Source organism: Manis pentadactyla, chromosome 14, assembly GCF_030020395.1.
Source record: "Manis pentadactyla isolate mManPen7 chromosome 14, mManPen7.hap1, whole genome shotgun sequence".
Lineage (NCBI taxonomy): Eukaryota > Metazoa > Chordata > Mammalia > Pholidota > Manidae > Manis > Manis pentadactyla.
In genome coordinates, this window is record NC_080032.1 from 71388242 (window position 1) to 71400307 (window position 12066).

The 12066-nt window shown below is 46.0% G+C and overlaps 1 protein-coding gene across 1 annotated transcript in view; it reads right to left on the bottom strand.

The window, feature by feature from the left end:
* GRIN2B (glutamate ionotropic receptor NMDA type subunit 2B) overlaps positions 1-11645 on the bottom strand; it is a 380223-nt gene extending 368578 nt beyond the window's left edge. The window contains exon 1 of the mRNA XM_036909334.2: positions 11052-11645. The gene's annotated coding sequence lies outside the window, so the exon portion shown is untranslated. The remainder of the gene's footprint in view (positions 1-11051) is intronic.
* Between the last annotated feature and the right edge of the window lie 421 nt (positions 11646-12066).

Genomic DNA, 12066 nt, shown 5'->3' on the forward strand with positions numbered 1-12066 from the left:
TGGCAAAGCCAGGGCCCAGAACTCTCTGTGGCACCATGAGACAGCCTATTGCCTTTGGTAGAAAAATTAAAACGGAGGAAATTTAACCTTTGCATTATGTGTGTATTTTACATAAAGCTGCCCTCTGAGACAAGAGTTGATGCAGATATTTGAAACGCAACTAGTTCCCTCAAGTTTGTAGAATGAGGCGAGTATATAACTCATTGAACAATAATAATGATTCCTGTTAATCAAAAACCCAACAACTCACCATATTCCTGACTGCCTCTCTCTCGTACGCTAATCACTGGTCTCCACTCAGAGGGAGTTCACAAATGGGCTTAAGAAAGAAATGGGTACCAGATTGTAGTCTTCAAACTGTCCAAGGTTAAACAGTAGAGAGGAAATGATTTCCTCTCAAAGAGCGAAGTGCCCTGAAGTCTGGAGGGGGAGTGTATTTACAGAAGGGTGGGCAGAGGCAAGAGAGAGGGTGCCCAAGCTTTAACCAGCATGTGAAATAAAAGATGCTGATTGCCAGGGCCAGGAATTTCTCACTTTTGGTCCTCAGGGAATTAAATTAAGGTCCAGAAACTGACTACTTTGTAGCAATCCATTTTTCCATTTGAAAACAACTTTACCTTTTGCCAAGAGTAGAGCCCAAAAAGAAAGGGATCTAGAAGAAAGTCACATCGGCTGAAGTTTCAAAGCACACAGCAACTGACAGGGTCCTCTGCATACAACAAAAGCCTAATCTTTTACAGGGAGATGGTTCTATATAATTTAATGAGTCAGGGGTTAGAATCGGAGTACATGCTAGAATTGGGGCTTGCTGCTTACAGCTGTGTGACCTTGAACTCTCTAATCCTCACTCTGATAATCTATGAAACAAAATAATAATGTCAGCCTAGTGGTAAGGATTAAATGAGATAATATATATTAACATAACCTGGAATATAATGGGCATACCACAAATAGCTATGACCAATTCAAAAAATTTCAACAGAAAATTGTCTTAAGCAAAGGTGAGGCAGTTCCTCTTCAACAACTATAACATTTGGTCTCAGAGCTGTCATTTTCAGCATGTTCATCTCACTACTTATCTCTAAAATGGTTACAAATTCCAGCTACCTAATTCCAGGACCCTCTCACTGCCTTTCCTAATCATAAATGCAGATTTATCAATAAACAAAATTTCTGGCTATGATGATGGAAAGATCATTCATACATTTCAGAGTCATCTCAGGATCAAAACATCTCTGTAAAGAGGTACAGAATAAAAAGGAGAGGTTGAGAAGGTGAGTAACCATGCTCCTATTTTTCCAGAAAGCCCAGCACAAGGAAGGTGACTGAGATGAAAAGGCCCAAAAGCCAGCATAGGAGAAGGGCAAGGAACAGAGGGAAAACAGAAATCGTACATAAACAAATGACCTGGGAGAGCTGATTTCTTGCTGGAAAGATCAAGCAAGGCATCATGGATGAGACAGCCTTGGAGATGAACTTAAAGAATGGACAGTATCACCTGAAATCTGGAGGGAAGGGGAAAAGCATAATTAGTGGTGAGAGGGAGCTTTTTGAAAAATTTACCCTAGTAGAGCACATGCAAGATGAAGCTCAAAGAAGGAAGGCTCCAAGAAATGGGCATATTTTCTTTCTGCCAGCCTCCAGCTAGCATGGAAGATACTCTCACCCACTCACTCGAGTTAGAATTCACCTGAAGCATCAAGAGGTGCTTAGATGGCAAGGAAATGAACACATAAAAGGTATAAGTACGTCATCCTCCATATAAATATGTTATCCTCCATGCACATTCATTTCCTTCATCATCTATATCAACAACCAGCATTTTCTAAGCATGCCACTGAGGACATAAAATGACATGGAAGCATGGAACATGTCCTCACGGAAAAATGACAAATTCATCAACCAAAAGTGATTTCTCTTCCATTTGCAGGCTCCAAGAAAACCCATTCAGTATTTTTTCCTTCAAAAATTCAAGGGGTCAACATTCTGCCACCTGAAAAAGACTATCCAAACCTGAGCACCTGTGTTTGGCCAGAGTAGGATTCCTTCTGGAGTCCTTCTTCCCATGTGACCTGAAGGGAAAAAGCAGGACCCAGATGTAGACGGAACCAAATAAGGACCAAAAATTTCCCCTTGCCCCTTAAGCCCAGAAACAACCCTCGAGTTTCTAGCAAGGAGACAGAACGGAGAGCCATGAGCCTTGAAGATATCCATGCAGGCTGCACAGGAACTCGTGGATAAAGCTGACCTGCACAGCAACAAAGCCCGAGGAAAAGGCCGAAGTAGATCAATGATTGGGGTGTGTTTCTTACATAGGGCCACCCAACAGATGTTTGGGAATTCAGAGCAGGGAGCACACTTCTCAGGTTTCCATTAGAGTCGGTGCCTCACGCCTCTGCATATCCCACCAAACACCACCAGGAGTCCCAGCTATACTCATAACCTTTCTCTTGCGTCTCCAACTGCTATTAGCAGATGTCCAAAAGGAATCCATTTTGTCTCTGATGGTTTCTCTTCTTGAAGGAAGACAGATCCCTATATCTGCTTCTTTCTCACTTCTGTGCATTTAGGTTCAAATTTATTTTAAAATGGGAGGGAGGGAGCCAAAAAGGAAAGATGTGAGCAAACTATGAACCCAGCCAGCCTAATAATCAGTGATTAAAGCTACAGGCAGAGAAGAACGAAGCTTACTGCCTCCTACCCTCTTCCTCCTCTTTGTGCCTTTATGATTCTACTTCAGGCACTGAGAGGGAGGGTAACACAGCTAGTGAATTCCAACCAGCACAAAGATAATTGCACCATTCACACCCTCACCAGTCAGTCAGGGTCTGCTCATCCAGCCCCATTTATTAATAGTTTTCCTGCATTTACAGTGTTACAAAGGAGTGCAATGAGGCTTTCTCTCCGAAACAAGAAATGGGGCACCCTCAGGAAAGATGAAGTGGAACAGAGGGTGTTTGCAGAACCAGGGGCCACTAGCCCTATTTGCAGCCATGCCTGTGTCAAGGGTGTCAGGGAAAGCAGCCCCCTAACTTCCCAGCTTTGGGTCAAGGCTGAGAGCATTTGGGCACAGGGGTGGGGGTGGGGGGCAGCCGTGCTCCCACCCCTCCACAGCCCAGCCTGTGCCCACTCTGCACACACAGCCCCTCACACCTCAACCACTTCTCTGGACCTCCAGCTTAGGGTCCTCTGCTGCGCATGGACCAGGTTCACAGTGACAGGGCCTTACTCCACACGTCAGGTGCCAGGACTGCATGGTGGAGGGCTAATGGGTGTCCAGTCATCTTGCCCAGTGGCTCTCACATACGGCCCCACATTAGAATCCCTGGGGAATGTTCTTAGACAACCACGGCGGGATCCATGCCTCGGAGAGTTTAATCTGGGGAGGCTGGGGGTGGGGGGCCGCAGCCCAGGTGTGGATATGGTCATTTCTTTGCTCTTGGTGCCCAGTTTTTTGCATTTCGTTTTGGTGAAACTGCAGGTGGTTTGTCATTGACCTGACTTGCTTGAGCCTGTCTCACTATCACAGAAATGAGAAAACCAAGGCCCAGTGTCAGAGGCTTGCACACAGTCACAAAGGACAGCACAGGAGTAAGAACGAAGGAGCTCTGACCCCCGAGGCCACCCCCCCCGTGTCATTTATGCTGCTTCTGGACACCCTGGGAAGCCTTGCCATTTCTGAGCACCCGCTACACACCAAGGATGAACCATGGGCTCTGCAGGTGTGTGGGTGAAGTAATGCCCTCCACCGGCTGCTCGAGGAACAGGCCTTCCAAAGGGACTGGGAGGCCGTGGGGGGGGGTGGGCAGTGCTGGCAAGAGGTTCAGGGGCTGTGCTTCTGCCACACGTACATGGCTTTAGACCACACGGCCAACTTGAGAACTATTTCCACAGCTTTAAAATGGTGATTGCGGAGAACGATGGATGATCTCCAAGGTGCCTGTCACATTAATATTCTTATTATCCCATGTCACACATACACACACACCCCCACGTGCATGACTGTACCTGAACTCCACACATTTAATGTACTATGTTGCACACCTGAAACCAATATATCACATATCAATGATACTTTAACACAAAATTTTTAGATTTTTTTAAAAGACTATTTTTGATTACTGTGTTTGGTAGGTTAAGCCACCGCACAAATATACCCGTAAGTACACAAGTCTAGTGTGTGGGGTGTGTGTTCTGGACACACACGGAATACACTGATCTCTAAACCAAAGACCCCAGCTACTGGTAGCTGAGTGGCCAGGCTGAGGCCCCTGAACAGCGGGAGGGCTGCTGCCCAAGGTCCGGGCATCCTCACAGAGCACGATTCACTTGGGAAGAGGATTAACGACGTCTCCTAAACTTCAGCTTCCTTTCAAGACTCTCTCCTCCCCTCTGACAGTGGAGTGCCTTCATCAAGCCATTGTTTTTAAGTCCCGCTTCTCTTGTTTGTCACAAAGAAACAAGATCTGATTTCCTAAGAAATTCTAACCAGCCGAAGTCCAGAGAGGGCCAATATAAAGATTAATGAGAAATTTAAATCTGACATTTCTTTCTAAAGAAGAAAACTCACGGTCTGAGTACAGCAGGGAACAAAGACATGGAGGACCGCAGGTGGGTGTACAGCATAGCTTGGCTGCTATGAGTCGAGGGAGTTAATTAGTCAACCCCTTAAATTGTCCTCACCTGGGAAGCTCTCTGCTACACACGTTCCCTCCCCTATAAAGCCAGACTCCCAGCAGGACCAACACCCACGGCGGCCTTTTCCTTCCAGGTCTGCCACCGCCCCCGGTCTGGCTTTACTTCTCTTCGTCTCCCCTCTCCCTATTCCTCTAGTCACAGCCTTGTCACTATTTCTCCACCACCCTGCCCCTCGGGCCACTTTGGAATGAATGTCCCTTAAGTCAGCCGGTGGTGGTATCTGCTCACCCGCATGCCGCCCTACCCAGAAGGCTCTCTTTGCAGGTAGCTGCTCTTTAAAAGCCATCCAGCCAAGCTTGCGGTCCTGTTGTTAATGAAATGAAGACAAACCACAATATGAAGAGAAATGGTGGGTCGGGGGAGAGGAGGGGTCAGGGAGGGTAGAAGGATGGGGAGCAGAAAAAAGATGCAGATAAAATTCAGAGGAACATGCATTTCAAACCCGTCTTCCCCTCAGGCACAAACGCTACAGCTTCATCAAGTAAAAGCTGAAGGTGTCTTTCCATCATCTCTGCCTGGCCATGCCCAGGAAGAAAACATCTAAAGCACTGCACCATCAGAAAAGGCTACCAGGAAAGCATCTTGTGAACTCCCTGGGACTGGCAGAGGCCTTCGTCTTCCACTACTCCCCTTTGCCACTAAAGAAAGCAGCTGGTGTCTGAATGGCATGGCAACTCTCTACCTCACTACTCTAGAAACACATGGGGCCAGGCCGGTCCTTCATTCCGAGCAGCTTGGCTTGGGCAAGGATCCAGCTCTCTCCCTGCCCACAGACCAACAACAGCTGTCCCCTTCTGTACAGTGGCCGTCAGCAAAGTTAGCTGCAATCCAGTAGTCCGAGTTGAAAGCTGTATCATGTGTCAATTCTAGAGGCAAGCCTAATAGCCTAATAAACAGGGCTAGGATTCATTAACTGTAGAATCACGAAAGCAGAAGTTAGAGCCTCTTCTCTCTCCTTTTTAGAAGGCCCTGACTTTCTTATCTGGCCTTATCATTTGGAATTCAAAATTCCTAATCAGTGAACCAGCACATGACTGTGTTCCCTTCTCTCCAAGTGAAGGGACCTGAAGAAGAGGAGCCTTGCCCTTTTACACCAGCTTGCCTCTCCACCCGGTCTCTGTCCTCCTAAAGTGACCATTCCCTCTTCCCCTACAAAACTCCCATTTACTCTTAAAAACATAGCTTAAATGTCAACTCCTTCATGAAGCTGAATGAAGCACACCTCATTCTCCTAGGCTTCTCTTCTTTACAGATCTTACCTATTATATGATGATCCCCTTATATTTCTCCCTCATTAAATCATGAGCTACTGGAAGGTATAGACCAGTGCTAATTCTTTTTCATAGCACGGTCTTTGACAAATATTGGTTCTTAACAAATGTTTGTTGAATAACTGAGCAGAGAAAAAGACATAAAAATAAATAAAAGATAATGTGAAAGAAAAGAGACTAAGAGACATTAGTAAATAGATAAACTTAGAAGCAACAGATCATAAAAAGAAAGAAAATAATCAATTATGAGACAGACCAGAGTAAGAATTCACAGAGGATGAAAGGAGAAGAGGCAGATGACATGCAAGGGTGCAAGAGTGAAAGGAGAGAGGACAAGGATGAACTCAAACACACAGGTTCCTTGCTGACATTTTCTTCTCTTTTTAAGAAAAAAAAAAACAGAAATGCCAGAAGTCCCAAAAGCCGCATATCTGTGTGGAACTGCCAATGTTAACCATGATAAAGAATTAGCTTCATGAATGATGTAGACCCCCACTACACGGTCCAGCGAATTCAGCATCACCTGGGAGATTGGCAGGAATGCAGAATCCCAGGTTCCACCCCAGACCTACTGAATCAGAATGAACAAGAACCCCTGGTGGCTCCTACATACAATCAAGTTTGAGAAGGGCTGATGTAGACTCCTGCGATCCACAGATAACCTCCCTATCTCACTCTAATCAACAGTGTAGTTCACAAAGCACTGGCCCTAGCAGCTACACAACCTTAAATAACTCACTTCATATTCCCAGATCTCAGTCTCTTCATCCATTAAATGAGAAGGGCAGAGTAGATGCACTCTAAAGTGTCTTGATCTCATCTAGCATTCTACCTTCAAACAGCTACCATGCACTCCATAACAAACAACAAAGAGTTTCATCCACTAATTAATACTTCACTCCCTCCCTTCGCTCATTTAGTATTTTCTCGAATATCTGTTATGCATCAGTCACTAAGTTAACAACAAATGATTCCATGATGAATAAGCATCCCTCCCTGTCCTCGAGGAGATCACAAACTTCTTAGGGGAACAGGGCATATAAACAAAATTAGGGTATTGCTAATAATCATGAACATCCACAATGCAGAACAACTGCTCCGCCAGGGGCAGTCATGGAGGGTTTCAACAAGGGGTCAACATACGCACCACATCCCTTCTCTGCCAGCCTCGGCTGAAAGAACTAGAAAGTGAGAAGACAAAAACAGGGTGGCTGGACAGCATCAGGGAACCAACTTCAGGTTCTTGAACACACCTTTCTGGGCTCGTGGAGCCCCAAGAGCTCCTCTACACAATGGATTTTGTGTAAAGGCCACAGACATGCCATTAACAGCCACAGTGCATTCTAGAAACCCACCTCCTCTGAATTATGCCTACTCCTTCATCCCGACCACATTCTGTTCTTCTATCTTCCGCATCCTTGAAAGATAATATCAGTTCAACCACTAATCTACTCTCCCTGGAGACTTCTTGTGGTTGCAAAGAGGGGATGCACTTTAATAAATGTGAACAATTCATTAGACCAGTAACTCTTTTGATCTATATTTATTTACAGAGAGAGATGATACTGGTACCCAATTGTAATGCACAGTAACAGAGACTGAAAATGTAATTTACTCAAAGGAAGAAATTTCTAGAATTCTTAAGTAGGGTATAGAATGGCTATAGCGAGGAAGAGGAGGTTAACTTTTCCACCATATTCAGTCCTGACCCAGCAAGTTACATGAGATGACTTGTTTTGTCAGCCCCGGTCTTCATTATTAAGGAAAGAAGTAAAGCATTCAGAACAATAGTTTTCCCGCCTTTAATGTGGTGAGTTCCATCCACCTCAGCCTCTTTCCCATCCCTGGCTTCTACAAGCTGATTTTGTGCTATGGATTCTTCACATACAGCCTGTCCTTTCTCCTGTTTCCTATATTTCACAGTCCATAAACATTAACTAAATTTTTGCTTTAACTTGTTAGTAGTAGTGGGCATGTCACCTTCATTTTCATATTCTTGAACAAGAAAATAGGGGGAAAAAAATCTGCGTCTGGGTTCACCATATTCACGGAGAAGATGGGAGGATGTTCTACAAGGTAATGATGTGCCCAGGGACTGCATCAGCTCAGTCCTGTTTCTCCCTGTCAAGCACCATCCCATCAATCGACTTCAGTCCATGAGTCCACCCCCCAGGCACCCACTGTCCCTCCCCACACAAGGCTGGGTGCATGTACGTGAAGGTCAAGAAAGATGGTCAACGTTTTGAAGCCATATTTCTGGAGATGAGGGAGGAATACAAAATCAAGGAACCTGCTGTTCATCCCTTCACCAGAGGAAGCCGCTCTTCCTGCTTAGCCTAAAAGGCACTTGGCATGCAAAGTAGTGGCTGCAGGAAATTTTTTCTTCCTCCTCCTTCCCTGTCATTCACTTCCTTACTTATTCTCTTTGCCTATCTCTACTCCTGCCATAAATTCCATATTACAGACTCCTCAGACAGATAGACTTTCCAGGGACGGAACCAAGGGAAAAAAGAAATCAGCCAAGCCTGCTCCTCTCCTGGCATGTTAACATCAACCTCTAAGCTGCCATGTGGGTCTGGTTTCAAAGACCCATCATGCTTTGCTACACCTGAAACACAGAGAGAGAAGACAACCATGTTGTTCTGCTTCCCTTGAAATCTCCAGTCTGACATCCTTAACCGTGCTTTCCTGGGAAGTCTTTAGTTCCCATTAGTGCTTTTTCTTAATTGCATGTCATGGAGGCTCCTCGACCGCAATTTCATTTGCTCTCCCTCACCCCACCAGCAGCCACATTTCTTTCCCATGGAGCCCATACTGTACGGGGGTGGGTGGCAGAAGGACAGAAGACAAAATAGAACCCAGTCAGCTCTTTGTGCTGTGAGAAAAAAAAGAAGAGAACAATGGCCCAGACACCACTGAGTCACTGCCTCCTGATGACGGGGGACACCTGGCTCCTCCCCAGGGCCTCCAAAAAGGCTGTGGATGTGGAACAGGTATAGGACCTGTGGGGATTCTTCCTTGAATCCTAACAAGCCCCTTCCATTTGGAATGTGTCTCCTTCTCTGTTGCTTCCCCACAGCCTGGTCCTCCTCCTCCTCAGCACCCTCCCCCTTTAACCTAGTCTTAGGGCCAAAAATGATGGCAGGACCTGGCTTAAGCCCATTAACATTCAAGGGGAATGTGGCTGAGACTGTCAAATGGCCTCCTGTCAACCTCGTCCCGGCCAAACATGACAAAGGACCTAGTCCGTGTGAAGCGCTGCTGCAGGCACCAGGAATGCAGAAGGACATGTGCCCAGTGGACAACCACCCTGCCTTGCTCATCTGTACAAATGAAATCAATTCACATGGAGCTGCTTTTCTCACCCATACCTCTGTTCCATTCTGACATCAAATGAAGGGTGTATCCTCCCACCTGAAGGAGTAGAAGCCGGTGGGGAACCAGCTCAGGTGTCTGTCTAAGGTGAGCACACACCAGATAACCTCAGCTTCTTATAGACATGGTGAGAACATGGTTCAAAGTGGGACTGCACCCTCTCACTCAGAGGACACCATGCTTACAGATCAGCATTTAAGCAATGAACCCTCAAAAGAATGAAGCCTGGGGAAGGGAGTAGTGAATCTGGATTATATCCATCCTTTCCAGACAATGAAGAACTATCTTCTACTGATGTTGAGGGACAAGGACCTCCTGCTGCTTTCCCCACATCCCATTAGTATTTTGGATTATTTCAAAGTATTGTTAAAAAAAAATGCCAGGAAAAAAGATTTGGGGGGAGAGTACTTTCAAAAAGACTATTGATGCTGGTGATTCTACCACATTATTTTGAGGATCTTTATCTCAACCCAATTCCTGCATTTGGGCACCTTCAGAGTTTGGGGATGTGTGGCCAGTGGACCAAGGAGAGGAGCAGCCAGCTCACCACCTTGGCCCTCCAGCCTGTGGACAGGCTGATCTCCTCAGGAGTTGTCTTGGGTTGCACGAGTGACTAGCTGAAGAGTCATTAGCTAAGTCTTTTCCATTTCTCCTGCTATTTCTCTTTTCAAGTGTATGAAAATACTGCCTGGCCACATTTCACATATTGTAAAAACTGATGAGAGGGGAAAAAATTAAAGTATTAGTTCTATTTTGAGGGTACAAGATGAACACATGCAAACGGCATATCTCTTTGTTTAACACAAAGACTCACGTGTCGAATTCTGCACCCCTTCCACATGCACAGCATTTTAGAACTCTGCAAGATAGCCATTTTGCAAGAGTGTGGAAGTAACAGTTTGCTGGGAGGATGTGTGGGTATAAATAGATGTGTAGCAGAAGGAGAAATTTACAGCTCAAAAATAATAGCACATGAAAAAATACAAATTAAAAGCATAATATCGACAGTATTCCTTCTTTCCAAGCTTAAAATTTAAGTCCTCTTAACCGGCAGCAGCCTTCAGTCCCAGGTGTTCGTAGACCAACCTGATTCCCCACCTCTACCTGTCCCTCTGCAGTAGGCCTCCCGGGATTTCCGGGCCCAGTGTCAACCCTTTAGACAGCAAGTGGACTTCAGGGCAACAGCTACAGTCATCTCAATCATTATTTTCATATTTTAATGGGCATAAAAAGGCTATTTCTCTTTTCAGGTGTTTGAAAATAATGCCTGACCACAGAAGGGAGACTCAGAAAATAGAGAGGCAAGGGGGAAAAGCCAGCCTGGGGGGAAAAAAATTTTTTTTCTGGATTCCCATAAAAATCAGAGCTCTAGCTTGGGTGAATAAAATGCAATTTAACTCGAAAATCACACAGGTCTCTCAGCCGTGTCCGCATACATATACCCTTAATGCCATCCAACACCTTCTGTCCCTGCACGCATCCCACCCACTACTGCCTCAAAAAACCCCAAAACCTGTTTGATGAGGAAGGTAAAGAAATAACATGGGAGATTTGCCCCTTTGTAATATGCTTTTTTTCCCCCCAAAACAGCAAATTTTTATCTTGTTATCTTTCTTCCAAAAAAATCCACTTGAGGGACTTGGAGAGAGAGATAAATAAGGAATCCCTAACCCAAGTGAGAGGAGAATGAAACAGAATGTGCCCTACCTTGGTTTGTAGAAGCCGAACCTCTAGACGGACAGATTAAGGGAGTGAGCATGGTGGGGGTGTCCAGTCTCCTCTTCTCGCTTGCATATCCACATAAGAGACGAAGGGTGAATGAAAGGAAGGTAATTTAAAATCCAATTTAGCGTGAATTTTGTTTAAATCTTGTGTCTTGAAGAGATGCCAGTGCAAAGAAAAAAAGACTGAATTCAAAGGTAATTCAGGGTATGGAGGGCAGCTCACAATGCAGAATCCAGTGATTTTTCCATTTGCATGTGAGGTTAGTGGCTGGACTTTTTTTTTTTTTTTAAAGATTCTTCCGGCAATTACGGGTTTTGATTTTTGGAGCTTTAGTGAAGGAAGCTCTGTGTAGAGAAGCCGGGGGCCGGCTCTGTCCCTCCGTGGAGCATGGTCATTCCCAAAGCGTCCCCTTCCTACAGGGGGAAAAAGAGCCGGTCAGGGTTTGATTGGAGTGTCCCCCCCGAGGGTGCGAGAAATACATTCCGAAAAAGAGATCAATTTGTCTTAAGGAAAAGGGGGAGGAGACCCCGCATTTCCCACAGAGTGCACACGAGAGGAATAGAAAACAGCTGGCACCGGTCTATAAATAATTCAGAAAAGGTCTGGCTATACCATTCCTGGGACAGGCATGGCTGAGAGGTGGGAAAGCCAACCTGAATGGAAGAGGAAAGAGAGAGGGCGGGAGCGGAGGAGGGAAGTGGGAAGGCAGGAGGAAGGGCTGGCGAAGCGGCCCCGCACAGCAGCACACTCACACACACGCAGACGCACAGTCCCCACTTCGCTCGCCAGCGCGTGCGGCCCCCAGCCCCATCTGCAGTGCTGCTGACACGTCTGTCTCGCTCTCCCCATCGCCTCCAGCAGCGGCGCCGCCTCCCACCCCGGGCTGGTGCTGAATGGGTTCTGATTGTGCACGGGGTGCACACTGGGCATTTCTTGGAAGGGGCACACTGACACGCGCGCACTCACACTCACCCTCGCACACTCACGCCCGCGCACA